Source organism: Octopus bimaculoides, chromosome 14 (genome assembly GCF_046866305.1).
Source record: "Octopus bimaculoides isolate indiv1 chromosome 14, ASM4686630v1, whole genome shotgun sequence".
Lineage (NCBI taxonomy): Eukaryota > Metazoa > Mollusca > Cephalopoda > Octopoda > Octopodidae > Octopus > Octopus bimaculoides.
This window is the reverse complement of record NC_142941.1, coordinates 37,181,631-37,200,157: the sequence shown is the minus strand read 5'-3', so window position 1 is coordinate 37,200,157 and position 18,527 is coordinate 37,181,631. Positions and strand designations below refer to the sequence as shown.

The following is an 18,527-nucleotide window of genomic DNA, read 5'->3' as shown; positions in this document are numbered from 1 at the left end:
GCTTGGCACCAGTGATGTCACAACTCGTTTCTTCAGCTGAGTGAACTGGAGCAACATGAAATAAAGTGTCTTGCTCAAGAATACAACACACAGCCCAGTCTGGGAATGTCCTTGTTCCATGCTGGCATAACTTGGATGGTTCAACAGGATCTGACAGACACAAGACTACATCAGGTTTCATTATCTGTTTTGGTATAGTTTCTATGGCTGTATGCCCTTCATAACAACAACCACTTTACAAAATGTGGTGGGTGCTTTTTCATGTCACCAGCACTAGTGAGGTTGCCATATAGCTTTCAAGACTATGAACCTGAGGAGATTGCTTAATGCTAGGAAGTGAGGGGTAAAAGTATGAAAGAAGGAGTCAGAGCAGAACAGGTTTCTTACAGTCAAATTACTTTTTAGAATTGAAAGTGGGAGAAATCAGGTGGAGCTAAAAAATATAAATTGTTATGATGAGGTGTTAGAGTGCACCCCCAAGTTACAATGTGGACAGAAATGAATGGGAAAGCGATGTCGGAACTGTGGGTAGGTGGAGGTTGCAAGAGAGCTGGGAAGGCAGAGAAAAAGAATGGAGGAAGGGAGGTAGTTGACCACTGTAAAGATAAGGATAAGATTGAAGGGTGAATGTAGTGAAAAGCGGATCACCAATGATGCATAAGTTTGGGGAAATAGGGAGAGTAGGAGATGATTGATAGTGCAAAGTAGCAGAATAGTAAAATTGATAGAGAAAACAAGAGAGAGATGACATGTGGATGGGTAAGTTGCAGAAGTGTGAGGGGAATAAGAGAGAGGCAAGTGTGGTGCATGTGGGGAGAGGTGTATGGGGGTGATGGAGCAAAGATAATCTGGTAGCTGGTGGTAGGTGACCAATTAGAGTGTGGGTAGAGAGAATTCTATTAATGGCTGAAAGATGGATAACGAATGAAATGATTCTGGATAGTTAGTCTTATCAAGGAAAAAACTACAGTTAGAGAGATGATAGGTGGTGGAAGTGTCTTCAAGAGGGAGAAAAATGGGCTAAGGGTCTAGTTATGCATATATATATATATATATATATATACACACACACACACACACACACACACACAGAATGCTACCAGAACTTAGTTTTGCCAAAGTAGGCAGGTCTTACTAAGAACCACAACTTGCCAGTCATCCCAAAGATGTTGTCTTCACCTTCATGAGGTTCGAGATCTTGAAATCAGTTTCACAACTGTGTCTCATGTCATGTTTTCCTGGGCCCCTATCTTCAGTAAGCTCCATCCACATTAAGTGATCACCACTTCTTTATACAACTGTTCTCATTTATTATGCATCAGAAACGTATGCATGTACATGCGTATGCATGCACATGCAAGTACAGTGAGTTTTCATTTAACAATATTAATGAGGGGAAGGGGTGTCCATTTTAACCAATTGTCCAAATTAACAAATGGCAGGCATAACCACAATGGCAGGCATAACCACAACCGAACCCACTTTATAAAATTTTTCAGAGACACACCTTCAAGGGTGCAGAGACAAGTTATGAAACCCTTTAAGAATGAAACATCATATTTGTATTTATTTGTTTTAGTTCAATGAATGAAAAAATCCACTCCTCTCTTGTCAGTCAAAACTTGCTCATGATCACTGCACCACATACTCATGTTCAATATGCAGAATAACCTTAATCTGCATTATGAAGCAAAACTCAGAAATATTTTCATCATGCTATCCAAAATAAGGTTGATAATGAATAATATCAATTGGAATAATGTCATGAGTTGTTTTTTTTTTTTTCTTTATCTTGTGCTGAAAATTACTGAACAATCAAAGTAACTTTCAACATCAGATATGAATATAGAAAAAAGCATACACTTATACATCCTCTATCTCAGGCAACTACCTACTGCCGCCAAAATTAACATGTCCTCTGAAGAAATTCACTCTTTCAAATTCGAGGTTCAGAGAGGCCAACTTTACTCAACATTCAAAATTACACAACAACATTCAAAGTTACAAGAACTTACAGTCAATAATTTCAAGAGTTAGGTTCATTCAACATATGTAAATCTTCAGATCCAGTGACGGGGAAAATGCTGCTTCATGCTTTGCTTCATCCTAAGACTTCAAGAAGAAGAAAATGACCAGCACAACATAACTGAAACATACCACATTTAGGTAACTAACATCTTTGTCTCTGAGTGAAACATATTGAAACAGTCCCATTTATTATTTAATAAGACTAAACTTTCATGCTGATAACATCAACAGATCTTCCTATTAGCTCATTTGAAGTCATCAATTGATAGCACTGTCTCCTAATTTTTACCAAAATTCTTCAGGAATTTCTAGCGAAAGCAAGGGAGACTACTCTTATCTGCTACATGAGAGATGTTTTGTATTCAGCAGGCATCAAAATGCTTCACTATCATCTATCAAATATCCAAATATTGAGTTCAACACAACACAAACTGACATATAGGAACAAACTTTATATATCATCCAATGAATCTCAGCCTTCTTCAGAACTTGAAGGTTCCCTCATACTCAGTCAAAAGCATCTGAAGGATCAGGCCTGATTTTACATCTATGAATTCTAATTTAAGTCATTGCCTGTTGATACATACATAAATGTGTGAGTGTATGCATGGAAATAGTTAACAAGCATTAAACTTCACTGATCTGGTCCTATTTACCCATCTCCTTCATAAGGTTCATTGTTTTGGGATCAGCCTTCAAAATGCTGAACCTTACAATGGAGATGGCAGAGGACCAAGATATGTAACATAATTCTGTACTTTAGAAGACCCATCTGCCATAACAGAATTGAGATCTTAAAACCAAAGTAGTATGGTAAAAGCACATGTGATGGTGCCACATAAAAAGCACTCAGTACACTTGTAGAATGGTTGGTGTTAGGAAGGGCACCCAGCCATAGAAACCAAGCTATAACAGACTATGGAACCTGATACGGCTCCTGGTCTTACCAGTTCCTGTCAAGCCATCCAACCCATGCCAGCATGGGAAACAGACATTAAAGGATGATGATGATATATTCTCTAGTGCAAACATGGTATCTTTAAGATAGCATGTTTTACAATGATTTGATATCATTGTATTATATATACTTATTGTGTAAATGCATAAGTACACATATGGCATGTTTGTGGGAAGAATGCTGGCAAGACATGCAACATGAACAAAGCTCAAATGTCAGTTGTGAAAATGTTAAATAAGATGAAATGTGCAATTATGTTAAAAGAACATGCATTTATAAAGCAAAGAAAAATTACTACCTAAATACTGCCAATAAATTTATATATGTACACACACTCCAATGCATTTTTAATACAGTTTGTATTTGTTACTAAACACAAAATCATTGTAAATACAGTTATCCCAGTTACATTTATATGTAGTGAAAACTTGAGCCCATCTCATTCACATTATTGTCACCCTTTTGATGCAGACCAAACAAAAGAAGTGCGTTGTTTGTTTATATATTACATGCAGTTACATAAGCAAATATCGCTTAGTGAAATGAAGCAAACGTATATATAGATACTCAATAGCAGTGTAATTTTAGTATTACTTATGTTAAAGCAATGGGTATATGTACACAAATATACCCCAGCAAATTTGTTTTCTTACAACTTCCAGAAAATTAGGTATTTTTTCAATGAATTTTCTACAAATATGCTTCAGATGGTGTAGATTCAGATTGTTTCACAATGTGTTGTGAAAAACATTTTTCTGAAGGGCAGAGAAAGGAGTTTAAGAAAATTCACACAAGTAAGTTTTGTTTCATCATGAATTTCAGAGAAAATGGGTATTCTTAAATGAAATTTTTAACAAGTATCTTTCAGAGTGTGTAAATTACGATTATATCACAGTTTGATATGAAAAGGAAACTGATGAGCACACTCACGTACATACTGACACACATCACAATTGTTTTTGAAATTTCAAGTTTCATTTTGTTGATGAATGTGATGTGTCAATATGTATGGTGTACGTCCACCAATTTTTTTTTTCTTTCTTCACATGAAATTTTGATGTAATCTTGATCTACACACTCTGAAAGGTATTTGTGGAGAACGTACATTTTTCTGAAAGTTATAAGGAAACAAAGGCAATTTGCATGAATTTTCTGTGACCCCTCTACCCACCCAGGAAAAATATTTTGATATAATTACAATTTACACCATCTTAAACATATTTGTAGAAAATTTCATTAAAAAATATCCATTCTTCTGGAAGTTATGAGGAAAGAAATTCGATGGGATACATGTGTAGGTGTACCAAGGAATGTAACATTGATTTTCAGTGGAATGCCAGCGTACTAGTACAGTACTGAATGCATTTTCTTGAGTGCCAATACTAGTGAAATCAAATATTCCTCAATGAGCACAATAAGAAAGAACTTATAACCCTACATTTTCTTTGGTCATAACGTCAACCACATTATCCTGGGAAGAGTAGACACAAATAATGTCTCAGAAATTACTGCTTGGTAAGCACTGTGCTATCTCAAAGTTCTAGAGAAAATTTTAATTGAAACCACGTACACATATAAAGAATTATGTAAATAAACTTTCATACATAACATGCATAAATGTGTGTGTATATGCATACACACTCACACACACACACACACACACACACACACACACACACACACACATATATATATATACACACAGTAGTACCTATATATATAAAGCACGATTTATTCTTGATCAGAGGTGTTCGAAAACTGAGGTACTGCTGTATTAAATGAATATGAGAATGACAGGAGATAAAACACGATTTATTCCTGATCTGAAGTGTTTGAAAACCAAGGTACTACTGTATATATTTATATATATAAGTGCTAGTATGGCTGCGTGGTATGAAGTTTGGTTTCCCTCCACATGGTTCTGGGTACAGTCACATTGAATGGCACTTTGGGCAAGTGTTTTCTACTATAGCCTCAAGTCAATTAAAGCCACGTGAGAAGATTATGTAAATGGAATCTGAGAGAAACCTGTCATATATATATATGTATGTATGTCTTTGTCATTTTGTTTGTCTCCAACCACTGTTTGACAACTTGTGTTGATGTGTTTGTGTCCTGTAACTTAGCAGTTCAGCAGAAGACTGATAGAATAAATACCAGGTTTAAAAAGAAAAGAAATACTGTGGTTGATTCATTTAGCCAAAATTCTACAAGGTGAAGCCTAAGGGCCTGGGAACAGGGGATGGATGGAGTGCATTTGCACCCCCTAAATTTTGTTGGGGTGCAAAATTCAATACTGCACATCCTACTTACCTTCCCTAGGCTTAGAAAAAATAAGAACAAAGAACTAGAATAAATGAAAAGAAACCCCCACCAAAATCCCTAGAAAGATATATTACTGAGCTAAAGCATCCTCAACATTGAAAAATGAAATTAAATTACATATATATGTGTGATTGTGTAACAACAATATAACAACAAAACAACAAAAACCAAGGCCACTCCTCAATACTAACACAAGTAAAGAAATATTAGACTCCACAATTAAAAGTCCTTCCCTATGTAGCTATCCACTTTCTCTTCCATCATCTTGTCATTATGTTCTACTGCTATTACCCTTACCACAACTAGACAATAGGAACAACATGATTGGCATTGGCAGTCACTCATCAATACTGGAACAATTGATGACCTATTAAACAACACAATCTCTAGCTCTTCTCCTCAGTCAGGCCACTCAAATTCTTCTTAGAATAACACAAGAGATCCATCATCATCATCATTGTCATCCTGTTGTACTGCTACTGCCATTACCACTATTACTACTCCAATTAGTGAAGAACCACTCCTTTCACCCTGCTCCCCACAATCCACTTCAATCTGAATGTATACCTAACAGCTCCATGATAAATTTGCCAACTGTAAATAAAGTAAAATCATGAACACATGAAACCCTAGAATATGCCACTATTCTCAACGCAAGAGACTGTGCAGATGCAATGACTGTAGCTTCACCTATTTTCCTGGGACAGGATGCACAATTCATACAAAAAATACCAGCCAATAACAAACCACTCATCTTACAACTACTAAATGCTAAATCACACTCAAAAACTTCTACACATGTAACCTGGAATCCTAAAATCTGTTGCTATTCCCTATTCCCAATACAAAAGGATATTAGTAGTTACCAGTTCATAGAAAAATTAAAGAACACACTTAATGAAAAATAATAGCAGTTGGCACTTCCATGAGCAGAGAATTAAGGAAATCCTTAGTAAAAAATAATAGCAGTTCACAGTTCCATTGTTGAAGGATCAAGGAACATCTTCAGTAAAAGATAAAAGAAATTTCTAGTTCCATCTTTGAAGAGAAAGTTAACATGCATCACAGGAAACTTTGTAAACCTCATAGAAGAACTTGCCAAAGAATATGGTGCAGAGTAAGTCAGTGGCCTAAATGACAAGTTAAATTCCTATCTAATACCATACAAAATGAAATCTTAGAGGCATATGCTTATAACACCCTACATAGGATCAGAAAAAAGTTCGAAGATTCCATGTTTATTGGTATAATATGTGATTGCTCTGACATGGAACATGAATCAGTTATTGTTGTTATGTTTCTGAACACCAGGATGTCCACAAAGATTTTCTCTTGACCACACTTTGGAGATACTAACTGAGATTATTCTGGATGTTTTTGTTGCTAAAACATTGAGCTGGTCTCAAAATTATGCTGTAATATCATCTGACACACTGTGCTGTAATGGCATGTACATAAAATCTTGTGCAATGAAAGGACTTTAGACATCCTCTTGGAAAACTTCATCAGCAAAATGAGCAAGTATAGAAAAATTATTGGAGTGATTTGAAGCATTACTTTTCCTTGTATAATAATAAAAAATATTATTATACCTGTGTTTGTTTTGATATTAAGATCTTTTTTTAAAATCAGCTTTGTAAAATATTTTGGACCTGAGGTTGCACCCACTAAGCAAATTTTGTTCCCAGGCCACTGGTGCTGTCCCTGCGTGACTACAGTCTAATGACTGAAACAATTAAACGTTAAAAGACCGACAGAAAGACGCACGCATGCACACACATACACATACACAAATACATATATTCATAGACATCCTAAAACCTTGCATGCCTAATTTATATTAAAGCCACTAGCATCAGCAACAAATGAAAATACATATTTATTCACATTTAAAGATAAACTGATATACAAATATCTATAAAACCATAAATATATAAAGCTATATCATCTCCATTCAAGAATCTGAATAATCTAGGTATTTCAGTCATTGAACTGCTACTATGCTGGAACACAACCTCAGATGGCTTTAGCCAATTAGATCGACCTCAGTACTTAGTCTGGTAATCATTTTATATAACTTCATTCATATTTTACTAACATTAGACCCTTTAGAGAGGTTACCTGATGACATCAAATTCCCAAGTGACTAAATGCAAGTATGTTGCATGTTTCTGAAAAACCTGAATGCAGGATTTTAGAGAATGTATGATTCTTATGCACAATATCACTTACTAGAGTAAACAACTTTAGTCAGTATTTTATAATAGTGTCAGCAATTTGCATGTGGTGTTTCTGTCAAATATGACTTAGAATGTTGATAGTGATCATTTTTTCTGTTCTTCGATTACAGAAAGTCAATAGCATCTGAAAACTAGGAGACAGACAGACGTGGAATAGTAAAGGCATGTCATTGATTGATTGGCTGAACAATAAATTGAGCAATCAATTAGTTAATTGGTTAAATGTTTAACTTGCTGATCAATGAAAGAAGTGAAATGGAACCAGTACATGTATTTCTTAATAACGCAATGATCATTCTATGATATAATATAGGTAAAACATGTGTTTCCTAAATTGTTCATAGATTAAGTAACATCTGCTTTTGTGACTTTATTAAGATAGTCAATAATAGCAGTATTAATAATTAACAGTATTACTGATACTGTAAATAACTGCATGTTTAAACTAATTTGTTTCAAAGAATAAAAAATTCTCTTTATAGTTTTATGTAATTTGAGCTATAATGATACTGAAAATGTGGAAATGCTGGAGTGGAGACAAGTGGATGTGGACTGTGTTCAAGAGGATCCTTAGCTAAACTCTTTATAGGCAAGAAACCACAATACAAATTCTTCTTGTTGCATTATATTAACAACAAATATGGGGGGTAGGCACACTGATAGCTGGAATGGCCTTTGGAAGCACAAAAGCAGTGGATAATTTATTGACACTAAACAACAAAAAACATCACTAGTTGTAAATCAATGCTTATTCATATAAAGTACAGCGTGCGGGCGCGTGCACACACACACATACATGCATACACACAAACACATGCATATGTATGAATGTATACGACAGACCATCATACATTTTCTGCTTACCAAATTCATTTAAAATGCACAGCCCAAGGTACCATGCACTAAGACTGAAACCAAAAATGCATGGTTGCAAAATGAGCTACTTAACTACACAGCAATTTGTGCATAAATTTTGTTGGATATGAATGTGTCCATGCTTGAAATGAAAATGTGTAGATGAATTATACATACACTATGCCATCTCATGCAGGCATAGAAAGATCTGCAAAATAAGTTTGCTGATGTTATATACTCAAGCATTGTAGAAGCAGAATGTGCAGAAGTAGAATCTATAAAGACCAACCAAAGTATTTTGAGATTTTATAACATTTCGGCTGGTTGTAACATATTTTGATTCAAATTTATGGCAACTCCAGTGTCTTTAAAACCTGTAACATTATTGTACTGGTATTATTGTAATGGTAAGAATTATGGTTTATGAGACAAGAGTTAAACTTCTTTAAAAATTGTTGCTTTTTAAGGGTCAAGGTTATATTTCCTTCATCACTAGGTGTGATGGAAATAGGTTGAATGTACTAAGCAAAATGTGTTTCCTGCCTCTGCTTCTGTCATTTTAAAATAAATATGAAGTCATATATCCATAGAAAGATATGAGCTTTGAATTACAATTTAAGATATCCCCATGATGTAAAAAATTTCACACACACACACATATGTATGTACATATGTAAGTATGCATGTGTACACAGGTGCAGACATGGGGGAAGAATTAAAAAGTTTGGTTTCCAACCATATGGCTTTGGGTTCAGTCCTACGAGAGGGCGGGGATTCGGGCGAGCAGGCAAGTGAGAAAGTGAGTATTTCTTTGTCGACATGTATTTGTTAGCTGACTAAATAACGGTTTTACTCAGTATCATTTGCTTTCTGTCCACTACAAAAGCTCCTTCAATCATATTGACATGTTTTGTGATCTTTGTAAACAAAAGACTTGTTCATCCAGTATCATTTCTTCCAGTTCACATACACATGTCTGGGTGGTTTGTCTGTTTCTCTATAGAATGAGAGATTATTACCTCACTTGAAAATCAGTGGAGTTGGCAGTAGGAAGGGTATTCAGCTGCAGAAAACTCTGTTCCAATATACTCCCGTTTGATCGATACAAGCTTGAAAAAGTAGACATTAAAACAATGACGATGATATAAACTTATTGTACATAGCTTTTATCATCATCATCAACAACAGGATTATACATTTGTTTCATATTAAGTTACATTAAAAAGGAAACTATCGGTTTGTTGCTGCATAACATGTTCTTTTTTTCCTTATGACATGTCTTTTATAGCTAGATGCCATTCATATCACTAACTGTTTTACATCATGGAATAGTTGCATTTTATCATGCTCTATGACTGGTCAGATTGATACAGTTAATCATCAATTTAAACATCTGCTAGTCTATGGCTGCAGCTTTAATCCTGGAGATACAGTTTCAACCATGTGATCATTTGAAGGGTTGCAAGAAAGATCATATGGGTATAAGCTGTGTGTTGTCCAATAAGTGAAGGAGCACCATGATACAAGACTGTTCATATATACATTGATTGTAGCTTTGTGTCAAGGTTTCCATACATGAGGTGTCTAGGTTGCATATGGATAAAGCTTGTGTCTGAAAGTTTAAGTAGTGATGAGGGATATAAACTGCATAGGACTGTATATTCTTAGAGATGACAGTAATTAGGTCATAAACAGACAGGAAAAACTATATGGAGCACATCAGTTTTGATAGTGTGCACATGTCAAAAAAAAACTTGTTAGTACATATCAAAATAGATCAATCTGATATGAAGCTCTCAATCCAGGAGATGGGAACTAGATGAAGCCCATAGGTGGACAGCTGAACCAGGTGGTATCAAAAAGTTTCCAGACTAGTTATATTTGATAAAAAATAACTTTTTTTCCTAAGTTTTAACATCATCTCCTTTGAAATAGTCACCTGATGCAGCAATACACCAGTCCCAGCATTCCTGTCACTCTTGGAATCTGGCCTGGAAGTCATTTTCTATAAGCGTGTCAAGAACCTACAATTCTCTCTTGATCTCAACAACAGTGTTAAAACAGCAACCTTTGAGCTACATTTTCATCTTGGGGAAGAGATGGAAGTCCACAGGTTCTAAATCTGGTGAATAGGGTGGGTGCACAACACCACAGATGTCGAAATATATGATAAGCATGCTCTTGGTTGAGCTGCAGCTCTGCCATGCCTTCTTTGGTCATGGAGATGAAGACCTCATCCATTGTGACGACTACTGCTTCTTCTCAGGGTGTGCCTGTAGACCCAACTCTCATCACCACTGATGACCTTTGACATGAAGGATGGGTCATCAGCAGCACACTGATGGAGATCGTGACTGACTTTGATGTGATGTTCTTTCTGCTCTGTGGTCAGCAGGTGGGGGATAAACTTGACAGAGTCATGCCACGTTCAATTCAGATGTTAGGATTGCCTGCATAGACCCATACGACAGACCAACAACATCAGCAATGTCATTGATTGTCCTCCAACAATCTCATGCACAAGCTGGTGAATTTTCTCTCCATTTCCATGGGTGACACTCATGGTGGTTCTTCCAAATCACTCATCATCTTCCAGTGACATTCTTCTGCTTTTGAAGCACCCATGCCACTCAAAATATTGCATACAACCCATTGTCTCATCGCTATAAGCTTGTTGAAGCAGTCTTCGCAAGTTCAATGCAAAATTTCACATTGGCTCTTTGTTCGAATTTCCTGTCCATGACAAAATTGCAGACTACAGCACACATGTGGTCACAAAAGCACAAACTTAACAACTTGCCAAGTAAAGACAGCACTGTCACTCAACACACTGCCTCACAAAGGTCACTGCTAGCTCTCACTGCACATGCAACCATGTGCTGCCATCTGTTGGAGTGCCACAGAAGTAGTCTGGGAGCTTCTTGATGCTACCTTGTATTCACCTGCCAAACACCGTCAAAGTCTCTAATTTCAGGTTCAACATTGTTGTCAACCAAGTTTTCAAGGATGGCAGCCTACTGGGAAGAGACATAGGTGCTCAGGTTACTAATAGATCTGGATTTATGAATGCTATTCTAGTGTTCACCAACTAACGAAATAGAAAAGAAGTTTTGAAGAAGGTAAGTGGTAATAGTCATTACCACTACCTTTGTGGTGTCAGAAGGGAGGCTAATGGGTTGATAGTTGGCAAGGTCAGAAAATTTAGGACACACAGTAGCATGTTTCCACAGATCAAGAGAGATACCTGTAGAGATAGAAAGTTCAAAGAGTTTGGTGGATAAGAGGCTGAATAAGTGGCACACAGTTTAATTGTATTAGAAGAAGTATTGTAAAGGCTGGTAGATATTTATGTTTGAAGTAAATGGAAGTGTTGTTTTTGCTTTTGTTTGCTCGAAATTAGTTGTGAAAAAATTTTATAGCTAAGTCTGAGAAGCAAGGGATGTGTCCATGAGCTTTTTGAGGGCTACTGAAGCTAATGGGAAGAAGGCAAAAAATTATGCCCAGACAAGAGACTTGGCTTAAATGCAATGGAGAGGACCCAAAGTCATCCAAGTGCTAAATTGGGTAACAGATTAAGTGTATCATGCTTTCTACCATGTAGTGGAGGTGGGGGGATTTTTTTTTCCTTTTTTTTGCAATGTATTGTGGGTTGTGTTTTTGCCTGTTCTTCAACACTGCAGTTCTGCTTGGAGCAAGTTTATGAACTTTGTGTAAAGAATGTGGCATGCTTAATAAATGGTTTAACCCCTATATTATATTATTAATGAAATACACTATTTCTGTTCTTTGTTTACATTTGAAATCATTAACAATCTGAAGGGTTTTATAAAGGTAGCTAACATTTTTAACTAATCTATATATTAAATTGGTATTTGATGAATGATTTTAATTTAAAATCAAGAGGTCTTGTATCACAAGACAAATTTTACACTTGGTGGTAAGAATGATATGGATTAAAAGTTTGGAAGAGTTTAATGAGTTTTGTGTAGAGTGAAAAGGAAAGTGAAGGCTTTCTGAGTTGGAGTGAGGTTAACAATACCGTCTTGATTAAAGTCAGAGTGGTAGGAAGAGACTTATGTAAAGTTGATAGAAACCCTCTTAGTAAGACGCTAGAAGGTTTGGTTACATTCTGAGAGGTGGGAAAGCTTGAAGGCTGTTCTGTGTGCTGTAAGAAGGCAATTTTTATACTTTTTCTGGAAGTTGCTTGCAGGCATCAGTGCAGAAACAGGTGATCAGTTAGAAGTTAGGTGATGTGTTTTGGTTGCACAAAAATGTGTAGTAATGTACCTAGTAAGAATCTATTGACCAGTGTGCTGTTTCAGATGAGTAAAGAGCAATGTTTTCTCTAATTTTTGGGGTGTATGAAGAAACTGACATTGTCTGCAAATTTTGTCTTTGCAATGTGTGTATCCATATAAATAACCATTGCTCAAGTTTCCTCAATTAAAAAAAATCCTATTTCATCTTGAAAACCTAGTGTGTGCACATTTTCCTTTACCTAGTTGTGAAACATGTGCACATGCATGTACAAGTGCACAGTTTAGATGGAATAGTAGTCAGAGTGAGGAATATTTGCTGCCAGTAGTCAGTACAGAACTAGCAGAGCTCAAGTACCAAAGGATTCAGAGATGAGTGGTATTGCACAGTATGAGATTCTGTTGTATGCTGGTATGATTAGTCAATGTTCAGATGATTCAATATGTTTAGATGTGATAATGTTTGGCTAAAAACTAGATTTAAAAGCAAAAATGAAGTTGAAGGTGTTTTTTCATTCATATGGGCAGGTGATGATACTGACACAGATAGTTAAGAATGGTTTAAGACTTGGTTACAGCATCAGTAGTATTTGTATAGGGAGTATGAGAAACAATAATCATGAACATTAAAATAAATGACAATTGTATGGGAGACAGCAGAAAAATACTATTGATGGTTAGGTGAATCTAAATATTGATAGAGATAGCAGATGAACTTACAGAAATAAAGACAAAAAATTCTGAACCTAAGTGATTGTCAGTTTTGTAACTGAAATTCAGGTAAATTAGTTCAATAGTGAGGAGAATGAATTTAACTTCAACATATACATTGAAGTTAAACTATAGAATATGACGAGAACAGCAAACAGTAGAGATTGATTAGAGATAGATAACAAGGGATTGGTGTCTCATAGATTTACAAAATATTTTATTTTCATGGAATAAAAGGTTGTGATATGGTAATATTAGAACAATGTCCATGAAATAAACAGGAGACATGTACCATTTCTAATGATGTAATGAGATGATAATCCCAACCCATGTGTAGTCCTCAAATTTATCAAAGGCTACTCCCACCTGGATCAGTAAAAACAGGCAAGGCTAATGTGTGTGTGTGTGTGTGTGTGTGTGAGTGTGTGTGTGAGAGAGAGAGAGAGAGAGAGAGAGAGAGAGAGAGAGAGATGAGAGACAAAAGAGAGAGACACCAGGTGCAAGGAACTGCAAAAAGAATTGGCAATACTTGACTCAAAAGTTTTAATAAGACACTGCTCCATCTGTAGGTTTAGTGTATAACCATTGCACTTTGTTGAGTTCATTCAATCTAGTAGACACGTACCAGGGATATACCCAAAGAGGTGTTAGTTTAATCAGTGTCAGCCTGACTATGAAACAGATTGTACTGGTTTACATGATTACTAATTGTGGATTATTTTTGAACTTACCTGACCAGAAACATCTTCCCAAACATTCATGGACAGAAGTGCATAGATGTTAGGAAAGAAGTGGTAGGAATGTCTAGCTGATTTATCATCTATGTAATTTGATTTAATTATTTATACAGTGATTTTGATGTGTCAGAGAAGTGAAAACCACAAAATATAGCTTACTTGTAATCTCTATCATGATCCTCACAAGTAACCCAATTGTATGTATGCTTACTAGGGCCCTCTGTCACAAACAGTGGTAAATGAGGATATAGGACTATTCCCCAGTTGATAGGGATGTATTTCAAAATGTTACCTACCTACTGTCTAGTGACAGTAATCTACTCAGAAATGTTTCTGCTGTGCCTTCTGACAAAATGTTCTAAATTTTTGAAGGTTTTCAAACTGGAGGCCAGGACAGAAAGCTAGCAATAGTATAAGCATCACTAAAGGTGTTTAATGGCCAGGTGGTGGTATTAAATCAGCATCACTGTACTAGGCTTACCATCTAAAATTAGGCTTATCCCCAAATATTAGGCCTTTCTTAATTTAGATGATATTTATGTATTTTCTATTTTGCTTACCACCTACCATAAATACATATTATACTCCATACAAATTCTCTTTTAACTGTTTTAAGCCTCAAGTTAAATTTAATAGCCTTTTAAAGGGTCAAATAAGTTGAAAGAAAGCTTGATAATTTGAAGAGAATTCTACTTAATTAAAACAAATTTAAACAAGTAAAAAGAAATACAAATTATTTGATTACTGTAAATATTTAAAAAATTTTTTAGCCCCAAGCTTTACGCTTCTCTGAGTTAAAGGAGCCTCCAATGCTTGAGATTCTGCGAGCTTTGGGTCCAATGGCCCATATTGGTCCATACGGTCTTCATTGTCATGCATAAATAAACTGCATTTCCATTATGAATTACACTTCTTTTGCATCCATAGTATACACTATATGAAATTCATACCTACTTAGACATAAAGTAGAAAATAAAAACACCAAATAATTTCACCTATTTAACTAATTTATACATCAGTATTATTCATTTATTTTGAGAACTAAACAGTTCAATGATGACTTTATAAAATGAGCTTCTTTGGTTCAGTTGCATCACTCTGCTGTTTTGATAGGCCACTTAACTCCTTAGCATTTAAACTCGCCATATTTGCCCCAAATTTTTACCTGTTTTATGTTCAAATGAACCAGATGCAACCCCTCACACCTACCCTACAATGTCATTGCAAAAATAAACAATCATGTCATCAAAATCTCGAAGCTACAAGACAATGCATTATTAATTCAAAACAATGTGAAAAAATATGCATTACATTTGAGAGCATAATCTGAATGCTAAAAGGTTAATCAAGAAAATAATTAAAATGAGTGAATATATCAACACACAACTTGCCAGGCTAAACTTATTAACTAATGCAAATATCAGCTGAATTTGTTACATCAACAACACCAGACCCTGACCCAAGTTAATCTTTAATTCTGAGTGGGTATTATTAAATTTGAAAACAAAATACAACCAGATTCTATTACGATACTACAAGAGCATAATTATTATAAAGGAAATCAATTTCTCTTGATGAATTTTTGCTGAATTCATCCATGCAACTTTGAAAAAAAAAAAAAAGCAAAACACAAAATGTCACTCACTGTTCAGTCCTAATTTTTGTCACTCATCCATTATCCTATTTGCCCATTGCCATATCATAATAAAGTTAGCTGTGGGGTGTGCAATGCTATGAAATATTGTAATAGAACAACTGCCACAGTATTTCCTAGCAAAGAGCAAAAAAATTAATTTCTCATATAAGCCATAATTATATCCTTGAGTGAGCTAAATATTTATGAATTTGCTGTTCAGTGAACACAAACGACACACAAGATATATGCCCCTGATGGAGGAAAAAAACTGAAAATATTCATAATTTTTGATATGTTGTCTATCACATCTGAGTGAATATTAGTATAATTTACTCAGAGCTAAATCTACTGGAGACTTATCATTCTAAAGTACAATACAGTTGTTTCTTTTCCAGTAGAAGGAATGTTGTCCTTAACAGTAAAACATATACCCAAAAGAAACTCCTAAGCTGCCTGCTTATAGGCTGCTATTCTTCACTATTCTCTTACACAGAAAGCTTCCATTCATATCGTTCTATTTTGTGTGATAATGAAACATTCCCGTTCATTTTTATCAAATTCAATATAATTCAAGATTTCAACCATGTATCCCACTCCTTTTTCTGTATCAGCAGAAATGCCTCATGATATGTGTTCCAACTCTCTGTTCTCTGAATTCAAATTTAACAAAGGTCTTTCATTCTTTTGAGGTTGATAAAAAACTACCAACTTAAAGTTGTGGATTTGCAGAACTATAAGAATGCTATACTATATGCTTTGCAGTGTTTGTGCTAGCTTTGTCTGTTTGAGTTCAAATCCTGCCCTGGATAGTAGACTTAATCCTTCACCTTGTTTAACCTTGTACCTAGTGCCCTTGGTGTTCTTTTAGCAGAGCCACTCTATTGCAAGCTTTTGGGTCATTTTTCCATCAGAGGATACCTCCCTCCCACCAGTCTAGGTGGTCAAGAGTACTTGCTTGTAAAGGGTCAAGGTATTGCCTTCCTTCCTTCCTGACAAAAAATAAGAGAAAAATTACCCTCATAGACACTTTTAGCTACATGTACTCCTAGAAAGATAATGCTACTCTTCACTCCAAAGTTAATTTTCCTCATGCTAGCATTATCCATATGCTTTTAAGATACATCAAACAAAAGCTGCAGTTTCCATGAAAATTATCTTGAAAACATCCTCCAATAGGAACATGACACTAATCTCTTTCAACAGTACCAAAACAATCATTTTACATATGCTGAAACTAGTTTGCAGTACTACATCCTCCATACTTGCATATGAAATGTGTGATCATATGTGCACATGTGTGCATCAGCGTACGTATGTGTATGTGGGTGGGTGTTATTGAAAATATGACTATGCATTAGTTTTGAATTTTATTAAAAGTTTTTCATATTTCCATATGATAACAAATGAGACACAAAAAGAATAGCATTCCTATAATTCTCGCCTACAATACAAACTGCAATAGCAAATTTTACTGAAATCATTTCATCCAGAAGATAAGACTGGGAGGTATTGAAAAGACTTGAATGAAATGATTTTAGTAAAAGTTGTTATTGCAGTTTTTATTGTTATAAACAGAATGTAGATGAATAATAAAGAAGTATATGAAAATTCCTTGATAAAAAGTTAAAACTGGAGCATAAGTATACTATCAATAACAGATTTTTTTTAAGTAAAGTTCTTCACAAAAACAATATTATACATATATATGTTTGTGTGCATATGTGTATATATATCTGTGTGTGTGTGTGTGTGTATGTGTCCAAATAAATATCTTTCTTTTTATATACATATGATTATGTGAGCCCATATATATATACATACACACACTCACTCATAAACACACACACACACACCCAAAACATGTTGCAGAATATATGATTTAGTGAAAATGAATTTCATCTCACTACATGAGTTTCCTAACATTGTGACTTTCAGGCAAGATTTTGCTTGGAGATTGCAGTAACATGAAACTCAAGAGAAAAAAAAATAAAACTCAGTCTAAAAACCATGTATATTTACTGTAATTCTCAAATGAAATTCAAGGAGACAACGATTTAATGAAGGATTCAAAATATTATACATATTAAAGGGTATTAACTCACATGAATATAACTGTTTCAATACATATTGTATCATATCTGAAATCAGGTCTGTCTATATTTGTGCTTGTGTATTTTTATATATGAAAACACACCCACAAATCCACACACAACAGTGAGAGAACAAACGAAAGAAAGTAGCACTTGACACATTTAGTTGGAGTAATAAATATTTGATAATGATCTCAGTTTCCACATTACTTAGAATTTTGTGGGTATGCAACACATCCACATCGTCAGAGGCTTTGGACGTGTCCTATATCTATGACACTTTCAATAATGTAGAACTAAGTGAAACTGTTATATATACGACTCCACAATTGAATGGTGAGGATGATCCAAAAATCGACTTCAGATTGAATACTAGCCAATCAATCCAGTAGGTGGAGCCTCACATTAGTGAGGTTATGTGTGCGTTTGTTGTGTGGGGAGAAGCAGTGTTTTGGAAAATTGTCAAGAGGAAGGCACTGAGATGTTGTACATTCTCTCTTGATGAAAGCTCTGAAACTTGCTGGAGTCTTGGATGCAGAGTTTTTAACAGACTGCACTTGCAAAAGCAAGCAGTTTCCAAGTCTCTTTATACATACTTATATAAGTTTATGTAAGATAAACAAGGATCATATAACCTGAACTGCAGTATTGATCAGTCTGTCAAATGTGCATATAAGTGGGTTTGAAAATA

The 18,527-nt window shown here is 35.2% G+C and overlaps 1 protein-coding gene and 1 long non-coding RNA gene across 12 annotated transcripts in view; one reads left to right on the top strand and one right to left on the bottom strand.

Annotated features, from left to right (window-relative positions):
* LOC149132688 (uncharacterized) overlaps window positions 1–18,527 on the bottom strand; it is a 962,641-nt gene that overhangs the window by 728,428 nt on the left and 215,686 nt on the right. Inside the window, exon 1 of one of the 8 annotated variants that reach the window (XR_016244387.1) lies at window positions 17,849–18,085. The exons of the other annotated variants lie outside the window; for them this stretch is intronic. This is a non-coding gene — a long non-coding RNA (uncharacterized LOC149132688). Of the gene's footprint in view, window positions 1–17,848; window positions 18,086–18,527 lie in introns of those variants that run through there. 8 annotated transcript variants of the gene reach the window in all.
* LOC106871760 (protocadherin beta-15) overlaps window positions 1–18,527 on the top strand; it is a 233,758-nt gene that overhangs the window by 75,427 nt on the left and 139,804 nt on the right. The gene's annotated exons all lie outside the window — the stretch shown is intronic.